Raw genomic sequence first — 25,604 nt, 5'->3', positions numbered from 1 at the left:
GAGCTCAGTGCTTGTGTTATTCTGTCAGGTACTGCAGGTATGCTGCCATTGGTTCATCCTCTGCTCTACAGGGCACCAGAAGTCTCAGAGGGCATCTTCCTGTTTCACCAGCACAACGGGTGCTCCACTGCTTCTCTGTTAGAAAAGGCTGTACCCCCTTTGTGGGACCTCAATGCCAGGCCCAATAGTTTTCAGAAATTCTCTTCTGATGACTTGAAGCTGTGAAATTTTTCACTAATTTTCAGAGAGGCAGAATAAACACATACCTTTGATTATGGTTCACATGATATTAGAGAAATACACCACAGTGACATTTAGATGTCAAGGTGTCACAGAGTTCACTGTAATGGTACTTCTAGTCCTGTTCTAAGATGCAGGCATGAGCCTAGAAAACTGTACACAAAGACAAGTGAAAGACAAAGACAAGTGAAAGTCATCATATTTATTTATTTATTTATTTATTTATTTATTTATTTATTTATTTATTTATTTATTTATTTTAAAGCCATCATGTGTTATTAGAGCTAGACTTTCTTATTAGGTCAAGTTCATTTTATTTAGATCATTCTCTTAAAAAATGAGGATGTGGAGTAAAACATAGGGAATAGAGTCAATAGAATTTTTAACAGCTATATACAATGTCAGAGGGTAGTAGATTGGGGGAGGGAGGTTATCACTTTGTGAGGGGTGTAAATGTCTAACTATTACATTGTTTTGTACACCTGGAACTAATAACAAATAAGTTAATTAGTTAAAAAATATGTTACCTGCCATGTGAATCTTCAAATTTCCACAAAATAGAATTCTGTTTGATCTGTCCCTTCAGTTTCTCACATATGCTCAAAACTACCTATAACTCAACAGTGTACAATTTAGATTTATAGCTCATATTAAACAAGTTCATGTTTCTGCTAACCATTCTTATCTATGGTCTACGTGAGTAGCAGTAACTGATTCACTCATAAAAATTAGGTTTGCAAACCCATAAACATTTTCAAATTCATCAAAATTATCTTCATCTAAAAACTGAAAACTCCACTGTGGGGACAGAGCCCCAGAGAGTAGTTTACAGGCTCTCGGCCTCGCGTGGAGGGGTGCTGGCTCGGGTGGTGGATGGCTGTCAGCTGTGGCCGGTTGGCCGATTGGCTGCTGGTATAACTGCTGCGGCTACGGAGGACTGCCGTAGGACTGCCGAGGATTGCCGAGGAGTTGAGGAGAAGGGAGGAGAGTCGTCGGTCGGTCAGGTGGCGGAAAGGCGGACGGCAGGTCACGCGTCCGGTGGGCCCAGCCTCCAGTGAGACCATAGTGGTTTGACTCCCCTACCTATGGCTCCGTGGGTGTTCCTTTTTGGCCTCACCATGTCCTGCGTTCTTGTGTGGGGAGCGGGAGCAGAGACCCCGCAGGCCGCCCCGCCTGAAAAATGGTGCAGCGAGCAGGGTCTCCCGCACGACATCCACTCAATGCAATAAACATTTTCAATTTAATTCAGAGTTAAATTAATATATTCTGATTTGACTGACTCTCTGTGGTCCATTTTAGAGGCATTTATTTTCCTTTCAAAGTCTAATCCCTTCAATTATGTGCAAAATGTTTTGCAATTCCTCTTTCAACAATTTCGCTTTATCAATTATTTCCTGTCTTTTCTTTACCAGAACATTCCATTCCAAATATACATATCTACACTGTTCATTTTCTAACCAAGGGCGGGGGGAGAGTCAGCTTAAACCCTATGACACACTTAGGCTATCAATCTCTCTCCATTTTTCCTTTCCCAACTAAATTTCAAAATATTCAAGATTTGTTATTTATATTTCCGTATTCTTCAACTCTTTGAAATCCAGTTTCTGCCTCCCAACCCTCAACGCAAGTTGATTTCACAAGGAAAGGTAAATATAATAAAACATGGAATCTTACTCTTCTCCTTTCCTTAGTTGGCTGTTGAATCAATCTATTATTTGAACCCAGTGGAAAGCCTGAGGATTAGTCAGGTTTCTAGTGCAAATGAAAATTTCCAACCCAAGTTTTCTTGCCAATGTCATACCCATTTTGTTGGAATTGCTCCAAACTCATAGTGCAGGCAAAAATGATAGATATAGGCGGCCCTAGCTGTAAGACAAATTCCTGTTCTCATGACCACAGTTAATTAGTTAGGGTTGGAACATAATCATTATCTAAAAAGAATTGATCATATTCTGTTTCCAGGAAATTTGCATTGAGGATACAGGGAGCCAGACAGTTAGATGCTACACCAGTAAGATCTTGTAGAATATGGGCAGGATCCAGAAACATGGTGAGATGAGGTCTGAACAAGCTGTCTGAAGCAAAGGCATTCTCTCAGCTAGAGGAGACAGAAACAAATGCCCAGAGAAAATGAGTTCAGAATCCATTAGCCTCCAGACTCAGAGTAGCTACCTGATAACTTCCCACTTCTGAATAAGCTGATTTTTAATTTCTGTAAAATTTCTATCTTAAAAATTATACTTTTTAATTTGAGCAAGCTTGCAAGGGGTTCTCTTTATTACAAAGGATGCATGATTAAGACAACCTCAGTAAAGATAACAAATTATTTATTAAGGGTAATGGGCTAAAGAAAAGAACTATTTAAACAGAAGTTCATATATTTTTCCAAAAGACATAGAAAAATACATACTGAAAAATGCATTTTCCAAGAGAATACACTTTACTGAATTATATGGTAAATTGACTCAATTCTAATTTCCTTGACTAGTGCCCAGTCAGTTTTTAAAATATGAGTTTAGTCACGTGTTTATTCCTATAAGCTCTCTACAGAGTATCAATCAGATTTTGAATCAGCAGGTGAATCAATACTTGCCAGAAAGTCATTGCTTATTAGCTTATACCAATTTAAGAAAATGACAGTAGCACATAATTTTAAGTATTTAGCAAAGATTATCTAGGGTTTCTATTTCTTTATCTGTGCCTTCTTATGTTCCATTTTATCCATGAAATTATTAGGAAAAGTGACTAGGTAAAGCAAGAATTTGGAGCACTTCTGAGCTATCTGTAGGATAACCGTGGGTAAGTTACCATAAATTATTTCTATATTTACCTATGGAAGAATATATTTCCGTTTTTGGATTCACTATGCTATATCTATTTAGCAGCAGAAGGTGCGAACTTAGGAGTCTTTTTGTTTGTTTGCTTGTTTGTTTTTTAATATGTTTACATAAAGGTAGAATTAAAACCAAGTCAGTTTCAGTGAATACAGTCATGTGAACCATACAACTACAGATAGTACTATCTATATAGACCACAACGTGAATGTTCATTCCTTTTCCTTAGCTGTGCATGTAAAATCTGCATAACTATTCCTATGTAGATTTCTTGATGATTATACTATATCCATCAGACATAAGGATATATTTTAAATTAGTATTTGTAGAATATGAGCTCCAAAAAGGCAGGAGTTTTTGTCTGTTTAGTTCACTGCGCATCTACAGCACCAAGACTAGCACCTACGATATAGTAGGTGCACAAAAAATATTCATTGCATGAATAAATAATGCAACTAATGGCATTGGACTCACTTGTATTAATTAATAAAATAACAAAATCCTGACTTTCATACAAGTTAACTAAGTCACCAGGTCAAGGATTGGATATAAATTTAATTGATTATTATAAACACAACCATCATTGTTGGAACCATCATTGTTGATTCACATCTTGTCATAAGACTAAATTAGAATACTAAATTCAGTATGTATACAGGGAAAACGCCAATCCTACACTCTTCAACCAACTCTCAGATAGAAGCTTTCTAGTAAGTTCTTAGGCAATAACACATGGAAAAAAAACCTTACATAAAACAAAACAAAAAAATAAAAGATTTGTAGAATATTTTGTGAGGACCACACAATGGTGAATAATAATTTAATTAAAACTTTGAACATTTAATAAAACCTAAAGTTCACTCTGAGCTTTTAATTAAATCTGTTCCTATTATAAATACACCAGGATTGCCCAACTATTAATAGCAGAGGAAATGGAAATTATAAAGCACGGAAATATGCTTTATAATATGCTTCTTAAAACTATGTAAATTTTTTAAGACATCAATATATGTTTTCATAATGTCTTCATTTTGATAATTAATATGTACCAAACCAGTTTCTTCTGCCTGGGTAATTTACATATGATAGCTTTCAATAAGTCCTAGATGATAGTGTATGTTATTCATATAAGGAATTAGTTATGCCGCTGTTAAAGTTCATACAAAAGTTAATGTAGAAGGAAGGGAAGACAAATTAGTCAAACCATTAATTGTGTTGCTGAGTCTAATCATTTGTTTGTTTTAGCTAAAGTTTTCTGCCTTTATTGCAGTCATTAATACTTGACAGTGAATAATCTTGTGTTAAACACTCCTAATTAGGTTAGAATTCCTTTTTTTTTTTTTTTTTTAAGTTGTTGCAGTATGAAACCTGAGGTTCTGTCAATATGGGTGGATATAGTGATCCTTATAACCAAGTCATGGGGTCTAACTTAAGCTGAGAAATGACTTTCCACAATAATAGAACCATGAATAGAGTTCATCATTTTGCTGATGGTTCTTCCCTCGGCAGATATGAGCCATCTAAAGGCAGGAGCATGTTGTAAATCAGGTACTGTTTCCATTAATCAAAATGGGAGTTAAATGTACGTGAAGAGAATGAATCCCCTTAGGTACTTAAAATGTTTCAGTTGCATTTGTTGATGTAGCTTGGTAAGGTATTTTCACACTTTTAAAGAATCACACCTTTCGGCAAAATTAAATAAGAAGCTGCAGATGAGCATGACTTTGCCAAGCCTCTGATTTTCAAACGTTCCTGAAGAGTCCAGGAAACATGTGAAGCAACATCTGTAAAATATGCACATGAGAGGTGGAGAGTGATCCAGACTGCCTGCACCACAGGTAACTTAAAGACACCAGGCAGAAAACAACACTCTGCCAGCTACTTGCTGTATCTCCACCAGATCTCTGCAAAGCAAGGAGTTCGTCACCCAGCGCAAAAATGTGAATTTTGTCCTTCTGCCAGGTTTATAGAAATACTATGAATTGAGTTATTTGCCGTTCTCTCTCTCTCTCTCTCTCTCTCTCTCTCTTTTTTTTTTTTTGTAACCAAGGCATACTTAGATCCAAAAAATGCAAATAGCTTCCTAATTCAGGGTATTGCTACCTTTATTGGCTGGGGGGTGGGGGGAGGCGGGGGGCGGGAAAGAAAGGAAATTATTGAAAAATTCTGTCTTACAAAGATTTGAAAAAAAAGGAGAAGAAATCTAATAAAATTATTTGGAATTCTTTGTATGTACTCTTCATGATGCTCAGATTTTTCTATAACCAGAATAAGGATTAAAGATTTTACCATATAAATGTAGAAATACTTCTGCTCTGAAACATCTTTATTTTAATGTAATTGGAATTTCAGTCTAGTTGGATTCATAATATTTACTGGTATAAGAATATCAAAATGAAGGCTAAGATGGAAGAGACTCAAAAGGGAATAAATAAGTGGGTATGGGAGGCATCTAATATCAAAAATTGAAATAAACTGGCATATTAGGGGCAGGAGAATGAAAGGGAAAAAATAAATAGACTAAATCAAACAAATAGTTTTGCTCACATTTCATACAGAGAATATCATTAGAAAACCAGAAATACTATTTTTTTTCATGGATGAAGTGTGGAAACTAGAAATAAAAGGTAGAACTACATGGGTAGGGATATATGGGCCTCAGAATGGAGACATTTTGTTGTGACTCATCACATATAATATCTATATAAATGGCACAGAGAGGAACTACATAGTAAGATTCATAATTTTGAAAACAACACCAAAAATCTAGGCAGGTAGCAAAATATTAAATTAATGGCTATAAACTGGAAAGATTTTATGAGGCTGTACAGGTGGTTAGAAAAGTGGCAGAGAAATTTGAAAGCATTCAAGTGTAAGATAACATGAGTCCTGAAGTATAATAAGAATGAATGTGTAGACGTCAGTTAGACCAAGAACAGAATTTAGGTGTCATTTCCCTGATAACGGTAATCCAATATGCTATGTGTTAAAAATATAATCCAAAAGGTTTCATCACTGAAAAATGCTCTGGAAGAACATTTTAGAACATTTTAGGAAAACGGAAGAACATTGTTAGATATTAAAGTGTATCTAATGCAGCAGGCACTTTTCTGGACTCTAAGGATAAAGCGCCAGATAAGGTCCCTGCTTTTATGGAACTAGATTTTAACATAGGGGAAAGGCTAATAATAGTAAGTATATTTCAGGAATGTCAAAGCATGCACCTGGAATTTTGTTCCTGCAGATATAAGCATTCCTTACTTAGCTTTTTAAGTCTTGGCTCAAATCCCATCTTCTCAATGAGGCTTTTCCTGAACATCTATTTAAAATTGCAACACTGATCCTATTGTTCAACACCCTCTGTCAGTTTGCTTGCTTTATTTTTTTCTATATAACTCTTTTCACTGCTGACATACCATTTTACTTATTTATTTGTTTATTGCCTATCCCCCCCAACTAGAATGTATATTTTATGCAGCCAGGGATTTTTGTCTATTTTATTTACTACTACATCCCCTGATGTCAAGAAGAGTCCGAAGCACTGTAGGTACCTAATAAATATTGTGGAATTAATGAGTAATGTCACATTTTGAAGAAAATAAACTAAACTAATGGAATAGATGTCTGTGAGGCTCTAGGGCTATGTTAGATAGCGTGGTCAAGAGAGCCATTTAAGTAAATGATGAAAAGTGAGGAAGAGTCTGTCATGTAAAGATACGTGGGGGAGGTAATTTCAAATTACAAACAGCAAGTTCAAAAGTCAAAAGGCAGGTGTGAAGTACAAGAAGTCCTGTAAGGGGGTTGGGTAATGTGAGGGGGGTATGAGGAGAGAAGTGGAAAGAGATGGAACCATAAGATAGGCAAAAGCAAAATTAGGTATTCCCTTGTAGACCATAGTAGATTTGAATAATATTTTGAATACAAATGGATGCTGTTAGAACTTTTTAAAAAACACTCTGGCAATTATATGCACTTTGCTAGGAGGGGTACAGTAAGGAATACTAGAAATATAGAGAATCTTCAAGAGGTTTTGCAGTGGTGCAGAAGTCAGTAGGTTAGGGTAGTGTAGTAGCATTGGAAAGAGTAAGGAAGCAGTAGGCTCCTAGTGCAATCCTTACCTAGCTCACAAATTTGGTGAAATTGGGCCGGTCGTTTAATCCTTGTAAACCTTGGCCTTCTTATCAATAGAATGGGAATTTACTTACTTCAAGGCTTGGATGATTAGGGGATTGGATCATGGTCACATATTTTTTAGGTTAAAAAAAAACTTATATCTGATGATTTTGCATGGACTATTTCTCCAGATGTAAAAGTATGTGTTTATTATTAGAAACACATGGTAGTATATCCACTAGATACAAAAAAAAAAAAAAAAAAAAAAAAAAAGATAGAACATTCATTCCCTCTTGGAATATACTATGCAGAGTGCTTAAAATTTGGACATATGCCTAAAAACCACCTGGAGATGAAAATACCTCAGAGAGACTCAGGAACTGGGTATATCAAGAGCACGCTCTCTGTTCTGGTTTCTGCTTCTCTCCCAAGGATCATTTCTCCTTGGAAACCTGCTTCTAGGTGCAGAAGATGAGGAATCTATTTACCTTAACCCTGCCAGAATTTCAGCATCTATTCTGTTCACAGAAATAATAATTTAAAAGTTTTTATTATTGTTTTTGTGTTAGACTGATATAAATTGTTGTTGAAAAGTTATTTATTCACAATTAAAGCACAAAGAGAAGGACTTAGGTGAATATTGCTGAAAAAATTAGTTTAGAATATTGATAACCTACCCTCTTCAGTGTTGTCATATTTATTTTCAAAAACTAAGTTAAAGATATATATTAAATTTTTCTTAATATTACTGTCATTTTAAATATAATTTTCATTGCTGTGGAATAACACCTAAATTCACAATTATCTGTGAGGCAATATGTAAAACAGTGAAAGAAAAATGAAGTGCTCAAATGAAAGTATAAAACACTATAAATCATGAGTAATAAACAGCTACACTGTAATATAATCCCTTTATCAATATTGAAGGTTTAAAGATGTATTTATTCTATTATTCTTGCAGAAAGATCCCAAATTTGATTTATTTATCTCATTTCAATTAATAGGGAAATACTGCCAAATCTTTTTCCACAGTAAATCCCAAAGATTTGTTAAGAAAAATAATCCAAACACGGAAATAAGGCAGAAAATGGCTACATGTCTTTAATATTGTACTGGAGCATTGTATACCAGGCCAACTCAACACTGTTTAATTTTCTAGTGGAATGCAACTTTGCTTGACTTGCAATTTACTGCTGATTTATGCCCAGAATTTGTTAAAGTTTGTATTATCTTGCATATTGTTTTCTAGTGGAGAAGCAAATTATTTCTGTGTAATTGAAAAGATAACCACATTTACAGTTTTATTGACCTATAGAACACTAAACAACTTTGTTTCTCACTTAGCAAATTTATTTCAGCTTGGCTTTCCGAATTAACTATAAAAATTTGTGGGTCTGACGTGCTTTGACTTAACCTTGCCATCCTGCTGGCTCCCTCATTAACGAGTCAAATGTATGTTTGATATGCGCTCACTATATACTGTATGAGAGACATGGTTTTGACAAGGAAAGTTATACCTTAACAGTTTTCAAGATTCTAGCAAAATGTCCAAGTAGACTCTCTTACTTGAAACAATTAAGCTTAATTACTAAAGAAATACACCTTATGATCTGAAAAAATTGAGTACACTCTTATCACCCTTTGGATTTTGGATTAATTCCTAAGGTGTAGTAGAATTTAACCTTTACTGAATTTTTCTCTTTCTGGTTTTAGTTTGTTTTGGTTTTCATAAGAGTTTGGTTCTTGTTCTGGTTTGCTGATGCTAAGAAATCATTCCCACAGGGAACAGCAGTGGTTGATAATCAAATGTTGTGGTCTGATCTCTGTTAGGATGATGGAAATTTCTCTAAGGTTAGAAATTAATTATTTGTTAGTCTTCTTTTATTATTATTATTATTATTATTATTATTATTATTATTATTTTATTTTGCTCTTTATCCACAATGTTTTAATCAATGAAAACATTTCATACTTACTAGAAAGAAGAAATACTTTGGAGATCTGGATCAGTGAGCTTTTATTTTCTGTTTATATTTGACCTTGATTAAGGTACAAACCTAAAGCTGCAAGTGTTTTGTGCATCTTAGTAACTGAAATTAAGGAAAGCCTTTACTTCTTGTGTAAGATTTTGAAAAAAATGTTATATTTCATAAGTATACACAAATTCAATTTTATTTTTTTTCTTAAAGGAGCTCTGTATTTACATTTCATAGAAAAACATAAGGCAAACATTAATAAAAACAAGGTTTCTAGGGCTGGGGAAGGAAGAAAATGACTGCTCACAATTTAAATATGCTAGTCTTAAACAAAGAAAACAAACTTCTCTCAAAGTGGTTAACTGAGAACCATTTTATAGAAACATTTTATAAAAAACATGAACGTGACTCCTTGATAAAGTCAGATTAGTTTTATAAATTTGGTTAAAGAGACTATTTGTCTTTTTTTCTGATTTTATTTATTCAAATTATAAAAGCATGTATCATAGTTTAAAATGTCTTGAACTTGCTTCTCATAAAAATTAGTTAATATGAACTTTCTAAATGTCTTATATTGGTATACAGATTATATAAATTAACAGTACTCCTGAATTAATATTTATGATTATAAATTATGTATGCTAGAGACAGATATGTTCTCTATGCTTTTTTATTAATTAGCTCAACACTATTGTATGATCTTACAAGGGAAGAGGTGTCAGATAAAAAATGAAGCTTTGTCTTTCTTAGGATATTCTATACAAGTAAAAATTATTAGTATACATATGTTTTAAAGACTATATCCTTTATAAGATGTATTGGATTCCCCTGGAGATGTATCAATGACTTCACTGTCCATAATAAGGTCTTACCTTCACAGGAAACATTGATCAATTCCTTAGGAAAGAGTTATTCATTTCTCTACAAAACAATTTTCACTCTGATGTTGTTTGTTACTATAATGAGATAATAACCTCTGTTCAAACTTATCAACAGGTTGCTTCTACTTTCCCCTTTATGCTTGCCTTAAAGCTCTTCTGCAAACTATAGATATTGTTGAGTTCTCAACAATGAAGGACAGTCTCAAGGCCTGACAAAAATAATAAAACTGTGTTGAGTATTTTTAACTATTGTTACATCAAGGAAAAGATTCATGTATATGGGCTTCTGAGTTGTCATTTCTTAGAAAACTGTCGGACTGCGCTGAGAACTGAGTCAAGATTTCTGTCTGTTTTTACTTAAGAAACAGATGACTCATGAGAACAGCCTGCTGGACCAATATCTAGTGTAACAAGAATTAAGAAAAATTCAATGGAGCACTGAGGGAAATCTAATTTCAGTTACTTTTTATTGAAATATGATGGTATTATTGCTACATATTCACCATTCAATTTTGGTGAGTACTAAGAAGTCTTCTTCTTAACCCTTTTCTAACCCTGGATTCAATAGACTATGCTTTTACAAACTGAAGTAAAATATTTTTTAAATAATATATTTTCCCTAACCTCTCAGAATTCAGAAACAATAATGTTTGCTAAATCTACTTTTTCAATGGCAATGTAGTTACTCTCAAAGATTTAATAAGAATTGTCATCCTGTTTACAAGAATATAATTACACAAATTGATTGTGTAATACAAGTCATAACTGTAGTGTCAAATTTTATTTTATCACATATGATAATCTCACTATTAAGAAAAAAATGCTGTAATTCATATATGGAATTAGTACCTACAAATCCCTCGCAGAAAACAGGTCTGGTAATGGTTATATGGTTTACAGTTCCATACCTTACAGGTAATAAAGAAAGTTACTTCTTCCAGGCTGGAAAACAGGACCTCAGGGGACCTTGAGGAGAGAGGAATTTAACCTTAACTATAAGTACTGCAAATGAAATATGTGGAAATAATATTTTTCAGACTGGTCTCTGATAATCCAAAATAAAAAGCCAACAGGAGTGATTGAAAATAAATATCTGGAATAATAGAAAATATTGAAAATGTGGTCCTCGATTCTTTATAAAATGTCCAAATGAAAATTAACTCTCTGCCTTAATAGTTGCTCAGTGTTGTATGATTCTAAATTTATTAACCATACTACAAGCAGACATATCTAGCTAATTAATTTTCTGCTGTCACTATATAAATTGTTTAGGCCAACAACAAAATGATACTAACTTTTTAATGAAAATATTTGGAGATTATTTATAATAGCAATTAAAGGTTATTAATAAAAATATGCAAAATATAGAAACAAGGCAATAGGATGGCTAAGTATCTTTTTGATGTCATACTAGGCATTGTATACTCAAGGATTAGAGTATACTTATAGTTTACTCAAATATTATTAATTCTCTAGAAGAGGGGTTGGCAAACCTTGGTTCTGAATAAAATTGACATAAATGGAACCATTTTAAAATAGAGCTAAGACAGCCATTTCAAAGTAAGTGCCTTGCTTGTTTCACTACTCAAACCTTTGGAATGTTTGAACTGGGAAAAATAACCTCTGGACTGGCCAAACTAACATAGTTTTTCAAAAACCTGTTTGCAACACTAACAGTAAAGACATCCTGGATACCTGACAAAAAATTAAAGACAGTCTTAGAATTTGCACCGCAATGCATAGCTAAAGAATAACTTAGTTTATTTGCACCTACAAAAGTGCCTTTTCTTTATTCACATAATTATTTCCTTCCCTTTTTCCTAAAATCCCCTTGCCTTCACTACCTAATGGGAACACTATTTGGGTTTCTCCTGAATCAGTGCTTCCTGAATAGCTATTTTTTAACTCAAAATAATGTTTATCGCCTCGTACTTTCGCCTTTTATTGTTAGGTTAACAATACATGGGCCAAATTCCGTCCATGACCTGGAATAATAGAAAATATTGAAAATGTAGTCAATATTTTCAATTGACTACATGAAATTGAATGTGTGTGTATGTTCCTCAAGATGAAAATAGTTTTTACATTTTGAAAGTGTTATAAAAAAATGAAGTGAAGAATATGCAAGGACACGATATGTGGCCTACAAAGCTTAAATGTTTGCTATTGAGCCCTTTACCAAAAAACAAAAAACCTAATTCTTGCTTTAGGATATAGTTTTGCCTGATTTACAATTTACTATTTGTTAAGGCCTAAAGTCTGAGAAGTTGCATGTAAATTTGTCATTTTTTTCTATTTGCCCTTAAAAAGGCAAATTATTACTATCTGGTAGAAAAGGCAACCCTAAATGTTATACTTTTACTAGCCTGTATAACACACTGACCAAATCTGTTTCTCGTATAGCAAACTTATTTGAGTCCTGAAGGACTATGTAAATTTGTTTTTTAAATGCTTCTTAGAAAAGCTTTATCATTCTTCTTGATACTTCATTAATAATTTTAAATATGTTTTGGCATGTGATTACCGTATATTTGTGAGTTATGCTTTATAATTTTTGAAAATCATATTTTGATAAATCTAATATTTTAAGCATGACTATTAAAACAAATAAAATATAAGTAAGATGAAAATTATTCCATTGAATTTCAATATGAAATTTACTTTTTGACTTTTTCTGTAGGGAACATATTCATAGATTGGGGTTGGTTGCAATTCTGTAAAAGTTATAAATATGTACATATATGTATTATATATGTACATAAGGATTATACATATGTACATATATATATACATAATCCTCAAAAGTGCTTTTCATATTGTTTTATATATATATATATAGTTTTATATGTATATATACACACACACATATACCTATGTGTTTTTCTGAATATATATTTACATACGTATATTATATATATACATATATATATTATTTTTGGAAATTAAAGGAAGTAAAGGGACTGTTAAAAGCTATTTACGTATTGCTGTCAAAAACACAAATAACTATTGAGATTGCCATTTTAGCTATTATAAACCAAAAAAGCTCCTACCTGAATGATTTGATGATTTATGACTACACTTCAAAACATTTGAAGTTTTAAAATTTAGTGTTAAAATTTTATGTTATAACAGGTGTATTAAGAACCTCAACTACTTTGCTTTTTTATTTATAATGCAATGATTACCTTTCTCTTAAATATATTCTTTACATGTATGCATTTAATAAGTTTGTGAGGTGTTTAACAAAGTGAAGTGGTATATTGATCTGAATTTGCCAAAATTTGTTTTACTATAATTTTTCAATTTGAAGATATGTCTATTACAATACATTGAAAAAAGTATTAATACAATACTTAAATATAAAACTTTAGGAACATTACAGACAGAGAAATACTTGATTAATAAAATAATTTACACAATAGCACCTACCATTTTGAATACTGAAATAATTCAGATAGATATCCAAAAAAAAACGCTGCTTGTGATTAAGTCAATTATAATATACTAATTCAAAAAATATTTTATAACTATTAAGAGTATGAATAATTTGGGAAATTTGTATTTTATAATATGACAATTGAAATAGTATAACTATAATATTATAACTATTATAATTAACATGTATGTGTAAAATAGGTAGGAATGAAATAGTTCAAAATTCATATATTTTCTATTTTATAAATATTACATAATATTCCTTAATCAAATATTATCAATTATTTAATAACTGAAAAATTCACAGGTGGATTTTACATGTATTAGTTACATTAAAAAATTATATCCAAATAGTTTTTAAATATGAATAAATGCCTTTAATTTGGTAAATTCAGTTATCCTCAATATCTGATATATAATAAGTAGCCAAGAGAAGTCAAGTTGCTGAATATCATATTTAATCACAAAATATAAATCAATTTGAGTTACTTTTACTTTGGCAATTTTAGCTTTGATTTAAGGATTCGTTTGGTTTTGTGAAGAGCTGCAACTAATCTTAGAAGGGTAAATCACATTTTAATTTACAAAATTGACATGTCTAAATATTGTGATCACATGAACTTTATTTTAAGATCAAATAGCTTTTAGAGGTGACTAACAGGAATAAAACTATGTTCTTGAATATAATGTGGAGAATCTGTCACTATGTTTAGAAAGAAAAAGATGCTAGGATTTCCAAAGGGGGTATTTGAAACTACACCCTCAGGTCTCACATTCTTCTCTGTGCTGCTGCTAACAAATTTGCTTTTAAGTAAAGATATCAGTAACTTACATAGAAATCTAAAAATGCCTATGACCACTGGAGAAACAAGATTTAGGTAAAAAGGATGCATGGAAGAAGGATCAATGATTCACTCCAGGTGAAAGGAGATTTCTCTTAATATGTTAGTTGCCTATGACTTGAAACAACAGGATTTAAGCATAAGAGAGGACAACAGGGTGCTGATGTTTCAAATTCACCCCAACTACATGCTGAATTACATAGGATGCTGCATTAAACAGAGTGGTGCTTAAACATGGAGTGGGTGATGTGAAGATGCACATATTTTGCTAGAGGGCCATGTAGTGCAGTGGTTAAGAGTGCCTGCTGTTAAACTGGAAGATTCAAATCTGAGCTCCACTTATTATTAATTGCATCCCTTGGCCAATACCTAACCCAGTGGTTCTCAAAACTTGAGTGTGCATCCGAGTTACCCAAGGGCTAGTGAAAACACATATTGCTATTTCCCACTCCCAAAGTTTCTGATTCAGTAAGTCCGGGCTTTGGCTCAAATATTTGCGTTTTCCAGGTGCTGCTGATGCTGTAATCTAGGAACATATTTTGACACCTAGCATGTCTACACTTCATGGCATTCATCTGTAAAATACTAATAATCAAAGGGTTGGTACAAGGACTAAGTGAAGTAATTTATCTAGGGCTCTTATAAAATACTTGCTTCCTAACAAGCAGTATCACTAACTGAAATACAGGTACTGAGGTAAAATTACAGAAAAAAACAAAAATGGATGCCTACATTTGACCAAACATCAGATGGAAATCTAAACTAATTAAAAGCTTAAAAGTAAAAAGAATGAAAAAAATATATTTGTGATTTGTAATATATATTGACCTGGACAACAGTTTTTAAACCACGGAACAACTACAGAAAATTTTAATCAATTAAAACAAAAACTTGGATATAAAAATTTTACAACTTCCTGAAAATATAATTTAAATAAACATTTAAATCTAAAAATCAAATTAAAAATTTGCATTATATCTTATAAAACTCACGAAGATTGTCTTTAAGAGCTTCAAGAGCTCTTAGAAAGTCATAAGAAAAAAATATAACTATCCTAACTTTCAAAAATGGGCAAAGAATATGACAAGGCAATTCAAAGAAGAGAAAATATATGTATATAGTATACATACAAAAACATTCAACTTCACTGGTCATTGAATGAATGAAAGCTAAAAAAAAAACTTAAGATAGTATTTTTCCTATCAACTTGGCAATTAAAAATGTATAATACCCAATATTTCCAAAAAATGTGTACTGTAATGAATTTCTTGTGAAAATACTAATTATACCTAACTAGAATACAATTTTATAAAACATATGTGCAAATTCTTAAAATGTATTTAATCCACTAGTGATATTTTTGGGAAATTATTACGTTTTAAAAATGATCATAATCTTAAAAATTAATATCTTCTAAATGGTCATGATTGCATCCCCCACAGGAAGCATTCTTCTTGTATCAATTAATGCATATCAATATTTTTATTGAGTTAATATAATAAATAATAATATAAAGTTCATTAAATTATACCGTTTATATATAAATTGTGTAGTATTATATATTACATATATTATGTATAATAATATACAATAAATATATAAAAAGTATATAACTATTTAACTATATTAACATATATTATACATAGTATAAAACTACATATAAATATGTGTGAAGTTTGCCTTTTTATCAGAATACTGTAGAAAATATTATTGAGTCTCAAAAATGTCCATATTAATTATCTTAAAAATACAAGTTACAAAAGAAAATATATAGTATTAATTCATTTGTTCAATAAACTTTTGAGCACACTTCTCTAGGCCAGTTAATTATAGCAATGAATTCACTGCTAAATTATGGTAATCCTGCCATCATGGATCTTACATAGAGCCAGCATATGTATTAGGAATGTGCTATAGACTGAATGTTTGTGCCCACCCCCATTCACATGTTGAAACATAATCCCCAATATGATTGTGTTTTGAGGTGGAGCCTATGGGAGGTGATTCGGTCATTAGAGTACAGCCCCCCTAATGGTATTAGTGCCCTTAAAAAGAGACCACAGAGAGCTCTCTTGCCTTTTCCACCAGGTGAATACACAAAAGGATAGCCTTCTATAAAATAGGAAGCTGTTTCTCACCAGACACGTAATCTGCGGGCACCTTGATCTTGGACTTTCCAGCCTTCACTCTGTGAGAAATAAATTTCTGTTGTTTATAAGGTACCTAGTCTGTGGCATTCTGGTATAGCAGCCTAAATGCACTAAGACGGGATAACAAACAATGAACTAACATTTAAGCAAACTTAGGTATTATATCAGATGTTTATTAAGGGTGAATAAATATCATGGCTGTTGGTAGTGGCAAGGGGCTGGTGAAATAGAGTGGTCACGCAAGGCCGTTCTGACAGTGGTGTTTGAATGAATACAAGGCAGAGTAGGAGAGTGAACCATTCAGATATGTGGAAGAGACCACTCAAAGAGGAGAGAATATTATTTTTGTAATCTATAATTCCATCAGAAGAAGAAGGAGTGTGAGAAACAGAAGAGAAGAGAAACTTATCCATGTGTAAGAAACAAATCCCAAGAGGATGTATACAAGAAAGTGAACAATGATCATTTTTGGGGAATCCATATGATTTTTTTCTTATTTTTTTTAATTCTTTTATTTAAGTTTTTGAATAGCCATTTAATAGTGTCAATATATAATTTGTGGGGCCATTGCTAAATGAAAATGTGGAGCCCTGTTCATGAGCTGGAAATGTGCTGTTAGCAGATCAGAAATACATAGCTTTTTCTCTTTTTGCATATTCCTTCTCTCAATTTACCATGGTGTTTATTATTCCCTATTTAATGTCATTATCAGTAAAGAAAAGGAAAAATTTCAAATTATTTCCATGAATTGTACCATTTATCATTATAGCATACAATGTCAGTCTTAAATACAAGTATAAAAACATTTGACTTACAAAAGAATCACTAAAATTGTGTAATTATTATTTCATAGTTTGTGCATATACATATATTTCTTTATTATCAAGACAGTAGAAATACTGCATAAAATTAACCCAGTTTTAATTTCACTTCTAGTCATGTGCACATCCTACCAGCACATTCTGCCTGCTGGGTATTGAGTAAGGAAGGGCAGAAAGGAAATGAAACTATGAGCTGCCTTATTATTCTCTTTCTTTCCATGTCATAATTTTCAGTGCCAATCATTGGCTCATATGTGAAGTAACATGAGCCAGAAAGAGTATGATAGGGTTTCTTGGCACCTGTATTTCTCAGGCCACTATTGCCTTCTTTCTGTGTTCAAAGCAAGTATTAGTTTGAATGAAAAGTATGGCCTCTCAAGGCTGTCAGTGTCCCTCTTTCTAACTCATATATGTAAGCTTACCTTATATTAGCTCTGAGACCCTCTGTATTCCCATGATACATGGGTTCACCAGTATTCTGGGATTTTTAGGCATTGTTAATGCTGTAAGCAGTGGGAAGGATAAGAACAGTGGACAGGTATATTGCACAAATCTCTTGTTTCTTTGAGCTTTATTTACAAAAAACAAGTTCAAAGATAAAGTCATCAAAATTTCAAGAATTCTTGAAATAGCAGAGCACTGAGCTAAACATGGAACCCAACTGAGCATGCATGGACAGGTCACATACCCATGAAGCCAGCTTTTTAATACAACTTGAATCATTACATCCTCTGATTATACTAAACAACCATAACAAGCATGAGGAAAAAAATGTTAAAGTAATTAAACTTTTGACTAGGTCCCTAGTCTATAATAGATGCTGCTTTGTTTGTTTGTTTGTTTGTTTGTTTATAGAACATATTCTGTGAGCTCCTTTATTTCCCCACCACCAAGGGGAGTGGGAAGTATCTTTATCTTAAGTCATGAAGAGGTCTCAGATGAACCACATGACAAGCGACATATGTGTTTCCTGAAGTTGGGGTCTCTGAGACCTGAAGCCTTATTCATGCCTGAACAGACCATTAAAATAATCAACAGTAAGGCAAGAGAGACAATAAAGGACTATGCCTAGAAAAACTAAAACTCCCATCATGGTGGAATATTTCAACAGTCATTGCTTTCATAGGCCATGTGTGGCCATTGAGGGTCACGCAAACAGAAATAAGTTCTGCCCCAAATGACTGCCAGAGAAAGTAAAAGGACTCCAACAGTGAGTCTGTGTGTGGAGAGGATAGCAGGGAAAACAGCCAAGCAGAGATTTCTTCCAAGGGACCTAACAAATGCACCGCGAGGGATCAAATCATCTACGTAAAAATGTGGAATTTGAATGTGCAGATGATATGAGGGCCACAGCCAGTTTGTAATTCTAGGTAGAATACTCTGTACATTTAAGCGCCTTCACCAAGACATTATATATATACACACACACATATATATATATATATACACACATATATATATATATACATGTATATGTATATATGTAATGTAATACATATATACTATGTATTATATATATATATTATATTATATATATATATATAATATATATATATATATATATATATATATATATTTTTTTTTTTTTTTTTTTTTTTTTTTTTTTAAGCAGATGCCTCTTGATTTACAAGCATCTAATGGCTCTCATTCTCTGAAAGGCAAGACCTTAATACTCAGGGGCAAATATGCATTGGTAACCATGTTGCTTTCAATTTAGAAAAACCTAGAACTATAGATTATTTTAAGAGACACTTTCAAACATCTCTGACTTCTATGCTTCAATTACACTTAATATAGCACATTAACATTCGTAAGAATGCAAACTCTATTCTGAACTAGAAATATAAGGAATGAATGTGCCACTTTTTTCATCATGTTTTATGAACGTTTAATGGTGATTTCCAAAAGAGCTTAAAACTATTATTGTTTCCATTATCAATTTATAGAATTCTAGATTAACACCTACAGGAAATAAAAGGCTTCCTTCTTAATGGCATAGGTTCTTATTAACATTTTCCCCCCTAAATTGAGTCTTTTATTAATTATTTCTTTCTGATGTAATAAAGCCTGAATGCATGCAAATCATTGATATGGCTATTACAAAAACAAAGTTGTCAAAATGTTTCTTCTTTTGAAAATTATCTTTTCTAAAGCACCATTTAGATTGCAGTCTCCTCCAGGGCCAGAAATCTAAATTCAGGATTTTTTGAGGACTCCAGAGTTTCTAGAATTGTATTCTGTGCACAGCGTAAACTCAATCAATATTGATGGACCACCTGTCTATAAGATCTGTACAAAATAATTTGCTGCTCTGTGAAAACTCAAATTAGAGTCCCTAAAGATTACTACTGCCCTAAAGGATGGAGAATAAGTAAGGGAAGGAGGACATAAAAGATTAATGGTCATTCTCATTGTAGCAGATTTTTAAGACGCATTGGACATAGTCATGTTTTGCCATATCACAAACAGTATTTTCTACTACTTCTGGGTTCTGTATGCCCTAAGGTGACTGACTGCTCTCCTGTTCTTTGAGATGATGAGATTTACAGCCAGAAACTGTATCTATTTTATTTAATGATGCAGAGCTATAGACTTTCAGGATTATATATACCAAAAAGGAGAAAGAGTTTGTGAAAAACAATAATTAAAAAAAAAATCAGCGATCGAAGATATATGCCACTATTTTTTAGTGGGAAAAAAAAGTGTACATAGAAGTTATAATAAAATTGATAATGAAAGTGGATTTAATAAGTTAACAAAAAGCAGAGTGAAAACAATCACAGAAAAAAATTTCAAGTCTCCATAATTATATATGACATTCGCATTAGAAAACCTTAAAAATATAATTCTCTTTGTGAGTAAAATTAGGATGGGCAGACTTCTCATTTTCTAAAACAATTCTGTCCTTGAGAATTTTCCATGCTGCACCAATTTTTTTTCCCCAGAAATATTGTGGATCCTCCAAATTCAACAAGCTTGGATAGATATTAAAATGTATGTGTCTTTTTTTGTTTTTAAGTTTTAAGTGTTGATTGATCAAAATTTACCTACTCAAATGAAAAGGATAACCCTCAAACAGGTTATCAGGAACCAGCAAACTTTTTGTATAAAGATACTGACTGAAATACTTTTGACTCTGAGAGCTATACATTCTCTGCTGTAACTACTTATCATTATCATTGTAGACTTAAAATTCAAAAAAGAAAAGAAAATTCATTGACAAAATGAAAATACAAGAATGTGATTCTACTCCAATAAAATTTTATTTACAAAAACAGGTAGTGGAGCATATTTGACTCTTGAAGCTGTAGTTTTCCAACTCCTGATCTATATATACAATCTCACGAATAAGCATTTCCATGGGTTCAGTTGCCTTTCACTAAGTGGGTATTTAGAAATGGAGAACTTGTGTAAGTTTTAGGATCAGGCAAATCAACAAGGAAATGATTCTAGAACAGATGAATTAATCTTGAATTCTAAAGATCATCAAAGTGGCTTTATTTTTATAGTGAATTTATCAGCAACACTGCTGTAAACATCTCTTAAAATCTAATAACATTTCATAAGAGGTATAACAGAAACTTCAATCCATATGTCTATGTATTTAAACCACATACAACCTTCCTTTCTTTTTTTTTTTGTATTAAGAAGAATGTTTACAGTGCAGATAGCACCTGCTTTTATGCCAAGTGTCCCATAGACATATGGTAAATAATAATTAAATAAAATGCCATTAATTCCCATTCTCCTAGTATTTGTTTTACTGATTAGATTTGATTATTTAAATAGTGCAATCTATTCTTAGCTACCCAATTTCTCCTTTCCCTCCAATAGCCTAGATCAATGCTGTGAGGTCAGGAATCCCAGAAGGGTTGAGATTAGGACCCTTGATGGATCTATTATTTTTTTCATCAACATTAAAATACCTTATAGTACTGAAAACATACAAACTATATTCATGATTTTATACATATGTATTATTAATCTATGTTACTTTTTCTATTTTGAGCAGGTACCGCCGGATCAGTAATAAAAATAATTCAGGTTTTAAATTGTGATTTTTATATCTAATACCTAAAGAAATAGACAACAAAAAAAAGAGTTACATATTAGAGAAGAATAGAGGAAATGATTTAAAAAACATACTTTCAAAATGATGCAAAAAATATTGAGTGAAAGAAAATATTATTAGAAAAGGTACAATTTTATATAAACCTATCACACCAGCAGTGATATTGCCTTACAATTCTAGGCACACTATGGGATACTCTTCAGGAGTCTGTCTGAATCTTAAATTATCTAAAATGACAGAATGGCATGGGGATTCCTGGCTGTTGTTTTACTTAGATTAAAACAGTGTGTGTGTGTTTGTGTGTGTGTGTGTGTATCTGTGTGTGTGTCCAACAGGTATAAATCAACTAAACTTTAGAAATAATGTTTTCACTTTACCACACTTATCAGTCTTTCAGTTAAAAGTTCATATATATATATATATATATATATATATATATATATATATATATATAAACTCCACATTAAATGATGAACTAAATATATTTCAGTATTTGTCAGGCCCCAGTTGGCTAGCTAATATTCAAATCAAAATCAGAATGCTCATGAAAACCAAATGCAATCTAAAGAGCAATATCTTAATCCTATGAAATTGTCTCTGATTTGTTAATTGTAAAATTATGTTATTTTATTAAAATAATAAATAATTCATAAGATATATATATATATATATATATATATGATAAAAATAAAATCTGTACCTCTGTAGTTACAAAAACCCATACATAAAATTAGAGCTTAATTTTCTTACCCAAAGTTTTCTCTACTCTTTTATTTATCTGATCATTTATGGCCTTCAACCTGCATACATATTTGACATCATATGTTACTGCTTTATGATCTAGTTTAAAGTCTTTAAGTCGGTTTTATACGTTATGCATACCTCTTCTGCACATAGTTGTTTGTAATAGGCCTAAAATCCATTCACATACTAACGTTTTTGTATTACCTTTCCAGAGTCTAAGAATAATGTTCTTTGTCACCATTGAGCTTAATGAGAGCGATTTGACACATTCATGAAAAATAGCTCTTCTTTTTAGAAAATTTGACAGTTAGCCAGAGAAAAATCATTATTGGGATTTTTTTTCCTATTTGCCAATAGTCAAACTAACACAGTAAAATATCAACCTGCAATTTACATATTTAAAATGAGTAGTAAAGATGGAATAATCAGGATGCCTTCAAAAATAAAAGCATAAATAACATCTTCAAAAATAATTTTCCACCTTTGACAGGTTCAAGTTCAGTTAATGATAGTTGACAAGCCTGAATAGATTAATTTGGATATGTTTTAACCAAAAATCACGTCCCCTTTCTGGTCCAAATTTTTAGATTCATGAAAACATGATTTTCACATTTGCTAAAGTAAGAAAGAAAATGTTAGTTTTCTTTCAAAAAGCAGAAAACATGGGTAAAGTAACATTAGATTTGCTAAGTTTGCTTCAAATGCATATATGAAAAAAAATAAAATGTGTTAAATATCAACCTTAAACAGTGAGCTATCCTGTTTACTTTAGGTTGGATAAAGAATTAAAGAAATGGCTCAAATTAATAGCAAACAACAATAACAACACAATGAGACAAGATCTAAATCAATCAGGTGAAAAATAGCAATATAAATATCAACCAACCACACAGAACAAACAAAATATTCACACCATTTTAGGCCCTCAAAGATATTTTTAAATGTTCACCATCTTCTATATAAAATTGATAGCATATAAAAGAAATATTTAAAATCACCTGTAAATAACTATATTTCTGAAAAAAATTTACCAGTTAATAAACTTTAATTATGGTGGAAATTAGGTGTTTATTTAAATTTAAAAAGTCAGGAAGCATAAATAAATCACACTAAAATAGTGCAGCACTAAATTTTTGAAGAACTTCAACAATTTTAACTCAATTAGGCATAATACTAAATCCATGACTGTAACTGTTAAAGGATCTAATCGAAACAGCTATTTGGAGACTGGATGAAAACTATGGGTTACAGTTATCTTCATTAGACACTTTCTATGTGTCAGGAACACATCCCATCACTTGATTGCTATGTATTATCCTTGTTGTGACCCTATAAGAAAGGTGCTACCATTGTCTGTATTTTAACAGAAACCAAAGAAAAAATATTTTTAAATAACCTACAAATATCCCAAAGTAAGTGGGAGGTAAGTGGTAGAACCAAGATTTGAAAGTGCAAATATCAAAAACTGCCTGAGAAGCTTTGAAAGAAATCTTAACTTCCTGTAAATAATAGACATTGTAAGTAAGTAACACCTTAGCTACTTTATCTCTCTGCCAATAGTTTATCTATCAGTCAGGGATCTGGATAAAAACTTGCTACCTCAAAAGGTTTAACCAAAGTGAGCGTGATGAAGGGATTATTTACAGAGGTTTGGACAAGGTAAAAGGAACCAAGGAAAGCTGGAAAAGCACAGAGGGATTAGTGTAGAGGATTCTGCGGTGTTCTGCCCAGTTCTCTCCTGGATGATAATCCACTCCCTGTCCCACCTACATGGAGTGTTGGACCGAGAATTCACAAAAATTGTCCTCTGCCAAAGAGGTCTATTTCTACCAAGGTTATGCCAGTTCTCTTGGCAGCCCACATCCATTGACAGGTCCTCAGGGAATGCAAAGGCCCAGCCTGCTGACTGCAAGAGTTAAACTTCTTTTAAGGGCCATTCCAGCTTTAGAGCTGACACCACTGTCACCACTGCATCAAAGGACTTTTCTCTCTGTCCCATCCTGTTTTCTTTCATTCAGCAGGTGTTTCTACTGAGGGCACATCCCAATAAGTTTCCTCCACAGAAATATCCCTTTCAGAGTCCATTTCCCAAAGAACTGAGCTAGACAAGTAGCAAGCTGTTAGCATCACAAGACCTTTGGGGCAAGAGGGCGAGAAAGAGGTGGTTCTGATTAGAACCGTAAAAGCAGAAATTGTGTAGCTGGAGCAGTGCCTCTAGGAATGCATGACAGTTAGCACCTTGATGAGGTATGGAGCAGAAAGGAAAATAAATAACCAGTATGCTCTCTCTTTTTCTATTCTCCCACCTCTTGCCTATGACTTTCGTTGCCTGATCCCACCTGGAAGAAGACAGCAGGGAATATAAGAAATGTTCTATGAGGCGTTTAGTCTTCTGGATCATGGAGCTGGACAGAGAAGAAGGGCAACAAATATTAATGGGTGTGGCAAACCAAAGATAAACAGTACATCTTAGAAAACAAATGACTTCACTGATATTTAGTCTCATATTATTTGAGAATAATAAGGCTCACTGGGGTTTACAAATTAACCAGTCTTGGTGAATCTGGATCGATGCATGGCGAAAATAAGTTATCATATCCTAAATAAAGGGTCAGATGGAATAAAACAAAATGAATAATATACTGTTAATTGTATAATTTTCGTCATTTTTTTCTCAAAATGTCATGATGGTTTGAAAAATTAGCTAAAATTTAATCCAAATCCTTTATTATTACCCACCAAAATAAGTCAAGAGTTGGAGAGTAGGCCAAGATACAGTAAAAATGAAAGCTGGGTTGAGGGGCACAAAAGCTGCCATAGACAGAAAAGCATACAAATAGATCGTATTGCCTCCTTCCAGAACTTTTTTTTTATTAATAAAATCTAACATTACTTGACTTTTTTTTTTCCCCCAAGTATTTTCACAAATTTTCCATCTAAAGGACTTGGGGGAATGGAAGATGAACAGGAGGAAAAGGTTTGAATGTATGGATAATTGGATGGACAGAAAATGCAAGCACTTATTATTTAAAGAAAGGGCTTTCCTTTCCTAATAAACTTTAACTTCGTTTTTTGTTAAATAATTTCAAAAAATAACCTCTTAAAGAATATTAGTATCCAGTGAATTGATTTAATATAATAATTTTCACCTTTTCTTTAACTTTGACTCCAGACTATTCTTAGATTACATCTTTTTTAAAGCACACTTTCTTTGAAAAAAAAACACAATGTGTTCTCTTTCACACAAACCCAAAGGTAGACTGGTGGATGATGACAGAGAATGTTCTTCAATCTTGTGTCAGGATATATACAGGAGAATATAGATCAGAACAGGTACCTTAGCAGAGATCTGGGCAGAGAAGGCCAGAAAAACATGGCCTTCTCTGTTTCTCTCTTTATTAACTAGGAAACACCTGCATTTTTTCAAGGATAGGTGAAAAAATATGGAATTCAATTTTCCACAAACTGTAACTATATTATTAACTTTGAAGAATTA

At 32.4% G+C, this 25,604-nt stretch overlaps 1 long non-coding RNA gene across 2 annotated transcripts in view; it reads right to left on the bottom strand.

Annotated features, from left to right (window-relative positions):
- Positions 1–510: 510 nt before the first annotated feature.
- Positions 511–25,604, bottom strand: part of LOC109453549 (uncharacterized) — a 123,409-nt gene continuing 98,315 nt past the window's right edge. Inside the window, exons 3-4 of one of the 2 annotated variants that reach the window (XR_002138313.3) lie at positions 10,953–11,010; positions 511–2,338 (exon numbers count right to left, since the gene is read on the bottom strand). This is a non-coding gene — a long non-coding RNA (uncharacterized LOC109453549). The remainder of the gene's footprint in view (positions 2,339–10,952; positions 11,011–25,604) is intronic. The other variant, XR_012497744.2, reaches the window with a different exon arrangement.

This window comes from Rhinolophus sinicus, chromosome 14, assembly GCF_057876585.1.
Source record: "Rhinolophus sinicus isolate RSI-liver-muscle chromosome 14, RSI-T2T, whole genome shotgun sequence".
NCBI classification, from domain to species: domain Eukaryota; kingdom Metazoa; phylum Chordata; class Mammalia; order Chiroptera; family Rhinolophidae; genus Rhinolophus; species Rhinolophus sinicus.
The sequence above is the reverse complement of the archived record's forward strand: the minus strand, read 5'-3'. Positions and strand labels throughout refer to the sequence as shown.